A 12,599-nucleotide genomic window follows, 5' to 3' on the forward strand; every position below is an offset into this window, starting at 1 on the left:
ATAGAGGAACTACAAATCCCAGCAATAATACATTATACAGCGCAATGGAGAATACCAGTAGCTATAGAGGAACAATAAATCCCAGCAATACATTATATAAAACGCAATGCAGAATACCAGCAGTTACAGAGGACTACAAATCCCAGCAGTGCAGTGTGCCATTTTTTTTAAACAGGAAACTTTAAAACAGGTCGGTCCCCCTTACCTGTTTCAGACCAATCTGTGCACCGGGCGGCTCCTGTCCCGAGTCCCTCAACAGGTCGCCGTCGCGGTTGCCTCCAGGATGACGCCGCAGGCTACACTGCCTGCTGGTGCGGGTCCGGTCCGTCCGTCCGTTACTCTGCCTCCTGCAGCCCTCGCTCCATCACATCATGCGGCTGAGCTGAGCAGCCAGGGGAACCAGGGGCGCCGCCGCTGACAGAGTGACTCACTGCACAGGTCAGCACTGCTGTGGGGACCGTGGGACTCGTCCTTTAGATGCCGCCCGCAGCGGCAGCCCACAGACTGTACAGACACAATTTACGATCGGTGGGCGACTGTCCCGGTCAATTTTCGGCCCTGGCAGCGCTGGCGCCGTAAGGCAAGTGCCCATGTTGCCTTGCGCTAGCGCCGGCCCTGACTTAACTTCCGTCATCCTGGGGACAACACTGAGGCAGGCTTTGCAAATGTAATACGAGCCTCTGGAAAGAGCTTCTCTATTGAGCCTGTGAAAATGGGGTGACTTTGCCAGCATCATCAAGTATTCCTCTGCACAACTTTTTTTCCTAGCAAAGGTTTGCATGAATAATTCTCTCAGTATCAATCAAGCTGAAACTCCATTTCTTTACATAGTTGGAGTGCCGAGGGTGAGGGAGCTACATTTATCATCTATTTAGTAGTGCTTCTACGCCAGGGGTCTCAAACTGGCGGCTCTCCAGCTGTTGCAAAACTACAAGTCCCATCATGCCTTTGTCTGTGGGAGTCATGCTTGTAGCTGTCAGCCTTGCAATGTCTCATGGGGTTTGTAGTTTCGCAACACCTCGAGGGCTGCCAGTTTGAGACCCCTGCTCTACACTGAGCAACAACTATTCCAAAATGTCATTTTTAAAATGGTACTTAACCTCTTGAAGCCGACCTCACACAAATATGCGCCCCCACTAGACTGGGTTTTTGATTTTGAGCATGCGCGGGCTTTGAACCGATGCTTTTCTGTACCAACTATCAGTTTGGTCCGATCGGGCAGCGGTCCATCGGTTCGGTTTTGAAGCATGTTTAGAAATTTTGGACCGAAGGAAACCAGACCGATAGCCTATACACACGGTCGGTTTGGTCCGATGAAAATGAACTTCGGTTCATTCTCATCGGACTAAACCGACCGTGTGTACGGGGCCTTAGGGGTATACTGTATATCCAGCAAACTTTCGTTCCTCTATCTGTATAATGACACCCAGTATTTCAAATGGCGTTCCTCATAGGTAGATATCATAAGAGTAGGAAAGATGGGATGTGGAAATGTTGGTTAGATACACAAAGTATGTTTATTGTTCTTGAATCCTCTATACAGGGACTTCAGGTAAAACATCTCAGGCCCCGTACACACGACCAGTTTCCTCGGCAGAATTCAGCTTCCGACCGAGTTTCTGGCTGAATTCTGCCGAGAAACCCGGCCGTGTGTACAATTTCGCCGAGGAAGCCGACGAGGAGCTCGACGAGGAAATAGAGAACATGTTCTCTATTTCCTCGTTGTTCTATGGGAGCTCTCGGCCCGCCGAGCTCCTCGGCAGCTTCAGGGCTGAACTGGCCGAGGAACTCGATGTGTTTGGCACGTCGAGTTCCTCGGCCGTGTGTACGGGGCCTGAGCCTCAGAGTACTGTGATGTGTCCAGTGAAAAGCCTGTTCAGTCACCGCTATAAGCATGAATATTGATCGCAATGGAGACACTCTCCTTTCTGCAGCGTTCTGCTAGGTCTAGCAGACCACTGCAAAATGGAGAGTAAGTAGTTGTGATGATATGTACGGTTTTACTAACACATGTCAAAGTTGCAAAATTGTTCTTAGGCATTAAGGACAGGAAATGTGTGTTAGGCCCCGTACACACAACCGAGTTTCTCGGTAGAATTCAACCAGAAACTCGATCGGAGCCGTATTCTGCCGAGAAACCCGATCGTGTGTAAACTTTTGGCCGAGGAAAACGACGAGGATCTTGTTGAGCCAAATAGAGAACATGTTCTCTATTTCCTCGTTAGTCAATGAGGAAACTTGGCTCGCCGAGATCCTCGCCGGCTTCACAAGGAACTCGACGAGCAAAACGATGTGTTTTGCCCGTCGAGTTTCTTGGACGTGTGTACAGGGCCTGACTGGCAAGATCCCCAAGTACAAATAAAGAAAAGAAGCCTGAAAAAAAGTAACTAATTTAGTCATCACATCTAAGGACTGTTTAGTTTTTATTGATTATTTAACCACTTAAGGACCGCCTAACGCCGATATACGTCAGCAGAATGGCACGCGGGTCAATCGCCGCCGGAGTCCCACGATCAGTCACAGGAGCTGAAGAACGGGGAGAGGTGTGTGTAAACACACATTCCCCGTTCTTCACAGTGGCGCTGTCATTGATCATCTGTTCCCTGATATAGGGAAAGGCTATCAATGACGTCACATGTCCAGCCCCGCCCCCCTACAGTTAAAAACACATATGAGGTCACACTTAACCCCTTCAGCGCCCCCTAGTAGTTAACTCCCAAACTGCAATTGTCATTTTCACAGTAAACAATGCATTTTTTAGCACTTTTTGCTGTGAAAATGACAATGGTCCCAAAAATGTGTCAAAATTGTCTGATGTGTCCGCCATAATGTCGAAAAATATACTACAGCACTAATTAAATAATCAATTACACGTGCACCTAAATAAAAAACCAAATAATATAGCTGCTATCTTGAGTGATACCAAATCCAAACAGTGAAACATATAAAATATAGATGCGCTAATATTAACTTAAAAGGTGATAAAACGTACAAAGAAAACTAATCAGGGAGAACACTCCATAAACTGTGAATTACTAATATGTCCTTAATTAGTGCACAGTGATTAGCAGGATTCCATGCAGGGAAAAAATCACTCTCTTCAATCTGAATGCTAATCCAGCCCTCCACCGCTGTGATCAGATGATACAGGCACTCACAGACAGGGATTGCATGAAAGAAAAGAGAAAAAACCTCATTGCGCAATATTCGATGACAGATCAAAAATGTAATCAGAGCATTGACATATGCACTCACGAATCCCCGCTTTCAGTAAAGCATGAAAATGCCACTCAGTATGCTGTTTCCTCAGCTCGATCCGATGCACTCGGATTCGATCGCAGGCTCCTCCCTACACGTTACGTCACAGGCACGCGACTTACTCATGGGTTCCTACCCATGAGTAAGTCGCTGATCGCTGATCGCCACCATTAGTAGTAAAAAAAAAATATTAATAAAAATGCAATAAAACTATCCCCTATTTTGTAAACGCTATAAATTTGGGGCAAACCGATCGATAAACGCTTATTGCGATTTTTTTACCAAAAATAGGTAGAAGAATACGTATCGGCCTAAACTGAGGAAACATTTATTTTTTATATATTTTTGGGGGAAATTTATTATAGCAAAAAGTAAAAAATATTGAATTTTTTTCAGATTTGTCGCTCTATTTTTGTTTATAGCGGAAAAAAAAAAAAACGCAGAGGAAATCAAATACCACCAAAAGAAAGCTCTATTTGTGGGAAAAAAGGACGCCAATTTGGTTTGGGAGCCATGTCGCACGGCCGCGCAATTGTCAGTTAAAGCGACACAGTGCCGAATCGCAAAAAGGGGCCTGGTCCTTTACCTGAATATTGGTCCGGGTCTTAGGTGGTTAAATAATTTTATTTAATTAAATTTGTTAAATTAGTTTTGATTTTGATTCCAATTTTCTGAATTGGGTCTAATTTAATTAAACTAGACAGAATTAGAAATTTTTTAATCACATTTGAAAAATAAGTGTGGATATGGTGTCTCCAGAGCCACTGGTTCTGGTCCCCTTACTTGCCTCCAAGCGATTCAATCCCAGACTGATTAATGGCATGTATCAAGAGATCACAGAGAGGAACTCGTGGTGGGTGGCCGATGGACATCGAGTCTGCCCCACCCGCTGATTGGATCCCCGAGCCCTAAACTAGAGTTCCCGAGCCGGCGTACAATGATGGCGATTCTCGAGAACGAGCCAACCAGCTGCAGTACAATGACGGCGGCTGGTCGGCAAGTAGTTAATTAACTACCGTATTTATTGGCATATAACACGCACTTTCCCCCCCTGAAAATAGGGGGCAAATCACAGGTGCATGTTATACACTGATAGTGTACCTCGGATTGGAAGGAGGGGGACGAGCGCCTCGGGAATTCACTGAGCCCTGTTTACTCGGCCCTCACACTGCTCTCACGTCACACACACAGTTCCGCCTCCACCACCAGCATTAGCCCTGTCTATCAAAGGAGCTGGTCCAATGCTGGGAGGTGGGACTGTGTGTGCGTGATTGCCGACTGACAGCCGAGTAAACAGGAGATGGCAGCTCGCTGATTTTCTGCACTGTTCAGGCTGCATTGATGACAGATGGTGAGGCTGCAGATGATCACCTTTGCACCTAAAAAATGGGCATTAATCAGGCTGCATTGATGGGAGATGGGCTGCAGATGGGCATGGATCAGGCTGAATATGGGCATTGATCAGGCTGCATTGATGGGCACCGACCCTTATTTTAATTCAAAGTTGTTTATTAAAAGAATATGTTTTTTTCCTGAAACTTCCCTCTTAAAATGAAGGTGCGTGTTATACACCTTTGTGTGTTATGTGCCAATAAATACGGTACTTCAACTGCTTACCAATATAGTGTACATTTTAGTAAAAACTGAAACAAATTATGATAACTGCACATCAAAATAAATAGCAAAATGCACATAAAACAATGTACTATGGACTAAATACTTAAAACAAACATTTTAAAATGTAGAAAAAGACCCATTTTGCTATTTGAGAGGGCAGAAAGAAAGACATCAGTACATGTTAATTATATGATTTTTTTCGCAATATTTCTATAGAATAAGATGGAGAGCAATAAAATGAAATGTTCAAATGCAAAATGAAATTTATTATCATCATCCTGAAATTGGTAAGTGTTAGTCTTTAGCTCTGCTCTGGAAATCATATATTTCTGACAAATGTGACATATATAGTGAAAGAACAGCATGATTAATACTCTAAATGATTAATTTGTTTCTGTATGAATTCAGTTGATTGTTACTTGGCACCTAGAACGTTTAGTAATTTAAAGTTTTTTATGATTGCACTTTAAGATTAGAATATTTTATTTCCACCCATTTTTTATATTAACAGTCATTAAACAATAGAGAGGAATTGCTTGGAAAGTCATTAGGAAATTTGCATGCACCCTTCATCACTCATCTTTATGTAAAGTTAATGCATAAATGAAACTTGGAAACTGAAATTAAAAATAGATAGCATGGTTTAGCAAGTAATAAATCAAGGTGCCCTAAAGCTAAGTGGTTTGAGAAGAAAGTTTCAATATAGTTACTGTACAGGCAGGAAGGTAACTAGGCATGATTGGACACCTCTGCAGGCACTTACAATGTTCCTACTGTTCATAGTGTCAGGATTAACTTTTTTAATGAGAACTAGATGGTTACGATTGTATGCATCATGTGATAACAAACTTCCAAGCATGCATAGTCTGAAAAAAGTGCAGTGATCCATAGCAACCAATGCAATTATGTAAATAAATGAAAATACATTTACAGCACAGATATTATTTTACAACCGCCTAGTAAAAATCCCAAAGTAATGCAATGCTAGTACTGTATAAATAACCCTCAACGATTCCGCGTTCTTGTATTATTTACTGTCTCAGTTTGCTAAACATCTCTATGGAAACTTTATCAGTGCACCATTTTTGCCCATTTCAAGAAATGACTGGGAGTCAACGAAAACCTGCATGTCAGGGAGAAACCCTTTATGTCTGATTTACTAAAGTGCACATTAACACGTAGTGAGATGCAACAAAGCAAAAAAATATGTTTTTTTTTTACACAGTAAAATTTCTGCATTGCTGTTACATTAGAACTGTATTTGTTGGCTAACAAAAATGTTTGAAAAAAAAAATCCTATTCTTGATTTCAAGTGCAAGATAGTAATTTCATGTTCCCCCAGACTGCAATACATTTTATTTTTCCATTCAATTCTAGGTCATTATATTGTAGCAATGAAACTGGTACATTTATAATGCTCAGTGTTTAACGTGAACCTGATATAGCTATTATTAGTTTTTTTTCTCAGAGAATAGGTGCAGGAATTCCCGCCTTCTGAGTCACTTCTTGTCTCTACCCCCTACCCACCTCCAAGCACCATGCCTCCCAGTATCACCCCTGTTAGAGAATACAGAGCCAAGTATCATTTTGTGGTGATAAGTAATTTGTATGGAATTTGTTAATAACAACAATAAAAGCAGTAAGGTAGATCTCCAAAGACCAGCAGCAATAGACCCTTTTCTCTACCCTCTACTCACCTCCAAGCACCATGCCTCCCAGTATCGCCCCTGTTAGAGAATACAGAACCAAGTATCATTTTGTGGTGATAAGTAATTTGTATGGAATTTGTTAATAACAACAATAAAAGCAGTAAGTAGATCTCCCATGACCATCATCAATAGACTCTTCCCAGCAACAATAGATCTCGACAGCAACAACAGATTTACCAGCAGCCAACCCAGCATTAATAGACTCTCCAGCAGCCAGCAGCAATAGACCCCCCCAACAGTAGACCCCTTTCTGCAACAATTTACCCCCCAGGTATATAAAGCCAACCAACAACAATAAATTCCTCACCAGCAACAATAGACCTCCCCAGAAACAATAGATTGCCATGCAAAAACAGTGAGTCAGGTTCTACTGGCTTGCACAGAGCTTTCAGTCATGCTTACAGGTGGAAGTGCAGACATGTGACATTAACAGTAGAGTTGTTTTGCTGTTTCAGATTCATGGTCCCAGCAAAATGTCTTAATGGCCTTTGAAAAGGGTCAGCAGGCTAATAAGGGCCAATAAGAGCTAAGGTTAATACAGCTACCTCACTAAAAAGAGGGGGCACAGAGAAGTCATAGTGTCAGTGAATTGGAAATATTTGTAGCGAAAGCATAGGGAAGACTGATAAAACTGCAAAGGGAGATATTATGCCCTGTACACACGATGAGTTCATCCGATGAAAACGGACCGATGGATTTTTTGGTGGTTGGTGGTTGTCTCCTCTATACACGTGATCCCTATGTGATCCTTTCTGAAGCCACAAGGACTTATCCTCCTTTTTTGGATTCCATTTAAACACATGTTTTTCACCTATGTGGATTCATTTTGATTTTTTCTTCACTTTTTCCCCCTTTGTGGTTATTCCACTTTTTGTCACATGATTTGATTTTACAGCCAATGAACTTCTCACTTCAGCCAGTTCAATTAAGCTTTGACAATAAAATCTGGAAGCTGATTGGTTTTTATGCAGTCGCACAAGATTTTCCACGCTAAAGTTTTAGTAAATCAACCCCATTGTTTTTATTTTACCTTTTTCCTATAGTGAGAGCTTAGTTTTTTATTTCCTTACACATGGAGTCTATTTATAAAAAAGTTTGTTAGGCGAATGTGAAATCATTCCCCTATCCTTGACAAATTGTGACTGTATTTTGCTATTTCCTATAATTGTCAGCTCCATCTAGTAACCTTAGGCCTCGTACACACGACCGTTTTCCTCGGCAAAATCCATCAAGAAAAATGCTGGCGGAGCATTTTTGCAGAGAAAAACGGTCGTGTGTAGAAACCCGCGCATGCTCAGAATAAAGTATGAGACGGGAGCGCACCTTCGATAAAAGTAACGTTCGTAATGGAGATAGCACATTTGTCATGCTGTAAAAATGATTGCATCGTTTAAATGCTGCACATTTAAATCATCTTTAGAATGGTACAATAATGAACAATAATGAACTTCTTTTGCTGCTGATATTCACACAGAGTTCTGACTAACTTTTTGTAACATTTTTCATGCTGATCTCATGAATATTTTTGATTAATTTATATAGCAATTTTTTTTTTTAAATATAGATCTGCATTTTTAGTTATTATTTAATTTCTAGTCATCTCCATGATGTATTTTTTAATTTTGTTGTGCCAAGTTTCCACAATTTTAACATTATTGTTTGGTCTTATCTGATCTGTCCCTTTATAATTAGACCTTTTGTTATTTTTTTAAAGTTAACCTGTCTACTCACAAGCTAAATTTTTGGGTTGATGAAAAACACATAGGCAAGTATAAACTGTAAAAAAAATGACCATTTATTCTGGTAAGGAATAAGAACAAAATAAATAGAAGGCAGCACTGGAGAACCTGCTGCCATTTGTGCAACTCTGTGTGGACACTAAAATTGGGACATTGAGAAGCACTTACAGGAAGGAGCCCAATATGGTCCTGGACTCCCAGAGGTCAGGAACAGCAGCAGGTCAGATATATGTCCCAAGTTTGTGGTACTCCAGCAGGCTGCCTTCTGTCAGACCACCTTGAAGCAAAGCCATCACTTCTTGATCTTCCTGGTCGCCTTCCCTCCAGACTTCTTTGCTGTCTTTCTTGCTACCTTCTCTGCAGCCTGCCCTGCAGCCTTCTCTGCAGCCTTCTCTGTAGCCTTCCTTCTCCGCTTGGCTGGAGCCTGTGCCTCTGGAGGTGTACTCGTGCCAGGAGGAGGAGAAGAATGTGGAGGAGGAGGAGGAGGTGGAGAAGAAGAAGGTGGAGGAGAAAAAGGTGGAGGAGGAGAAGAAGGTGGAGGAGAAGAAGGTGGAGGAGAAGAAGGTGGAGGAGAAGTAGGTGGAGGAGGTTGAGAAGAAGAAGGTGGAGGAGGAGGAGGTTGAGAAGAAGCAGGTGGAGGAGGATGGCCATGGCTACAAATGACTGTGTCCTCTGTAAGTGCCCCCTTAACCCTCTTATTCAGCAAACTAATTAAGAGGGGCTCAAATATGGTCCTCGGACATTTGGCTCATTTTGGCCATTACGAGGGTGCCATAGCCCTCTTCAGGGGTGGTAGGCTGCTGGAGGGTGGCCTCTGCCTCTTTAATCAGGGCCAGTGCTGCCTCGCTCACCCTCCTATCCCTCCTGGCCCTGCTTGTTGGAAGGCGGATGGGAGGCACCTGGGACCTTGTGCTGCCACTTGGCCCTGCCACCTCCTATGTGCCACTTACTCCTGCCACCTCCTCTCTGCCACTCACCCCAGCCTCCTCCTGCCTGACACTTTCCAGACCCTAATCCTGGCTGATGTCCTCCTGTGTATAAAAAAGGGACAGTTTGAATTTTGAGTTAAAAAATCACACGCAATTTTCAGCTTATGACTGTTGCAAATTGATTGAAAATAAATAGAAAAGCTAATCATTCTGACCCCAGCAGTTTTCATTTTTTTCTCCCCAACTTTTTGGGCCACTACTGCCTATTGATATGGAAAACACTTTTAGATCAAACATTAGATATTTTTTACATATTAACATCTATTTTACAGAATTTGTTTCCCACAATAAATACATTTAAAATACTATACCGGCTCCAGACAGCCACATCCAGGTCTTCCTCTAGGATGGAAGGCTCCTCTTGCTCCAGAGAAGGCTCAGCTTGCTCCTGAGAAGGATCAGCTTGGCTGCAGGAAAGGCTGAAGGCTTGTCTGCAGGGAAGGCTGGAGGCTTGGCTGGAGGGTTTTCTGGAGCTTTTTTGGAGGGAAGTCTGGGGGGAAGGCTGGAAAGTGACTGCCTTGATTCAAGGTGGTCATCAAGAAAGGACAGTCTGCTGTAGTACCACAACGACCTCTGAGAAGCCAGGACCGTGTTACGCTCAGTCCTGTATGTGCCTTTCAACGTCCCAATTTTAGTGTTCAGCTGTTCAGTGGTTACATGGGGCATGCGAGTGTGCACAAATGGATGCAGGCTCTTCAGTGCTGCTGTCCTTAGCTTTTTTTTCCAGTGGATGGAGTCTTTTGTCACCCAAGGAGCGGGCAGCTCCCTTAATCTATCTATGAAGTCACCAAGGAGCTCCTTCTCGTTGAATGGATTCATATTTTCTGCAAGACAAAACAAAAGACAAATATACTAATGTCAATCATAGTCTATAAACTCTAGTAATCTTTATCCCCATATAGGCCTTCAATCTCTGCAGTATAGGCCACTGATGTCCCAAGTTCAAATCATACCTTCGTTCACACGTTCCTCGCTTTTACGACTTCGTCCTCACACCGAACGTAGGTATGACACATGTGTGTTAAGCTTTATATACACTACGCATGCGTGGCACTCCACACACGTCGCCCGCCCATGACATTCTTACATGATTTCCCCGCCCCTTCCCTTTCAGCGTGCAAATGACATGGTAGAATCAGATGAGCAGGTGTCTCCAATTAGTCCTAGTTCATCAAAAAATGTCGACCTGGCGGTGTCTGTAATAATAAATTTGTCAAACGACAACACAACAAGCCCGGAGCCTGATGAGGAAACGTTACACACAAGGAGCAGATACAAGGCATCTAACATGTTCTACGCGGAGATGGCGGAAATGGTGGACATATTGCTAAAGTCCGATTATGATGCCAGGCATGGACCCTATACCCACCCTAATGTAAGGAAGGCCACAATTATGAAAAAAGTTGTAAAAAGTCTGAAGAGACATTTTGGGGTGAAAAGATCTAAGGAGCAGCTCAGAAAGAGGTGGTCAGACCTCAAACTGAGGGAGCCGGAACAGTTAAGGAGCATTAAGAGAATGCTTGAAAAAAGTAAGTACTTCTCCTGTGTCCCTATTATTATTGTTTTTCAGAACTTGCATGTTGCTCCATGTTGTTGCTTTTGAATATAGGACCTTAGAAAATTATGGTCATTTCAGACACATCGTTTGGCCACTACATACAATGTTTTATGAAGACACAGGGTTAAAAATATTTTATTATGCCTGTTTATCTTCAAGAAATATGTTTACATTGGTGTCTAGCTGATGTGTTTGTAATTAGAATTAAAATCAAAATTACATCAGTCTATAGGAGAGGACACTCAGCAGCTGTTTACGCATCTGCACTCAAGAGCACTAGTGTGGGCCACCAGAACATCCTTTTTAGGGTGACCCACACAGGAGCTCCTGTGCATTTTTGGGGTGTCTACATGTGTGAAACTTGTCCCAAAAAGGTGAGTAGTCAAGATTTGTGTTTGCAAAAATCATGTCTTCTGCTTGTAACTGCCCAAACAGACACTTGCACCCCACTTCCAAGCAATGTTTAATATTCCTAATTTTGCCCTCAAATATGTGTGTGCTAAGTGTACATTTTGTTTCATTCTCATAAGGCAGAGAAGACTGGGAGGACACCACTCCTCAGAGCCCAGGAAACACAGACCTCACATGTACGTCATCAAACAAAAAATGGCCTTTATTGAGGAAACATTTAAGGACATAATTGATGACTTGGGGGGAAACTAATAAGACCCCCCCCCCCAGTTTCAAATAGTTTTTTTTGCACTTTTTCAAACAAGCCAAAGTTGAAGATGCACACAGTGGATCAACATGTGCTATCTGCCATCTCGGGATATCTATGTCCGTGTTTTGTGGAAGCAGCCCCTTCCTCGCTACTCAAGTAGGTGAAAGGAAGAAGGGGTTGCACCCACAAAACACATCCATTGATCACCCATGATGGCAGATAGCACATGTTGGCAAAATGGATCAGGAGGGAAATACCCATTTCTAACCCTAAAAAGACTGTGTGCATCTTCCAATTTTGGCTTGTCCAGGGGTGACAACAACCCATCTTATTATGGGCAGGTAGACAATTTAATAAAAATTAGATTGTCTGAGTTATTGCCTAGAGGTTTACATTGTGGTATTTTGTGTTATGTTATTTTAATTTTTTTATTTTCATTAAAAAAAATGCCAGTTTATGGCAATTAAAAAAAAAATGACACACCTCAAATATTTTATAAAGACCAAGTGTGTGAATAAGCACCAAGTAAAAATTTTGTAAAAACAATAACACAGTGTGGTTTGTTTTTCTTAACCTCCCTGGCAGTATTATTCTTTCAGATTTTAGGTGCTGAAAGCGGTACCATTAGTTTGCATGGAAATTTTAGCGTTTTAGATTGCAGGCCTGTAATTCTTAGGAATAACTCACCTAAATCTGTCCAAACCAGAGTCTAGTAGATGTCTCGGGTATGATAAAGTTTGAAACACAAAACCATAAATTATAATATAATAAATAATAAGAAATAATAATTTAATGATAACAATACAATTCAATACATTTTAGTAAATAATATATTCAAAAACTCAGATTTTTTGGGGGGTCAAACAAGGGTGCAATATTATTAGTCAGTAAACGTCTCGGGTATGGAAAATTTTGAAACAAGGTACAGCACAAAGTCCAACGTCACAGTTGGGACAATAGAAACGTGTTTCTTTTCGGATTTTTCTTTCGGTGTCGTCACGCTTAGAGCAGCAAACCACACACATCCTTGTGGGTGCTGTTTTTTTTTCCAGTGGGTGGAATGTGGTC

The sequence above is a fragment of the Rana temporaria genome, chromosome 5 (genome assembly GCF_905171775.1).
Source record: "Rana temporaria chromosome 5, aRanTem1.1, whole genome shotgun sequence".
NCBI lineage: Eukaryota > Metazoa > Chordata > Amphibia > Anura > Ranidae > Rana > Rana temporaria.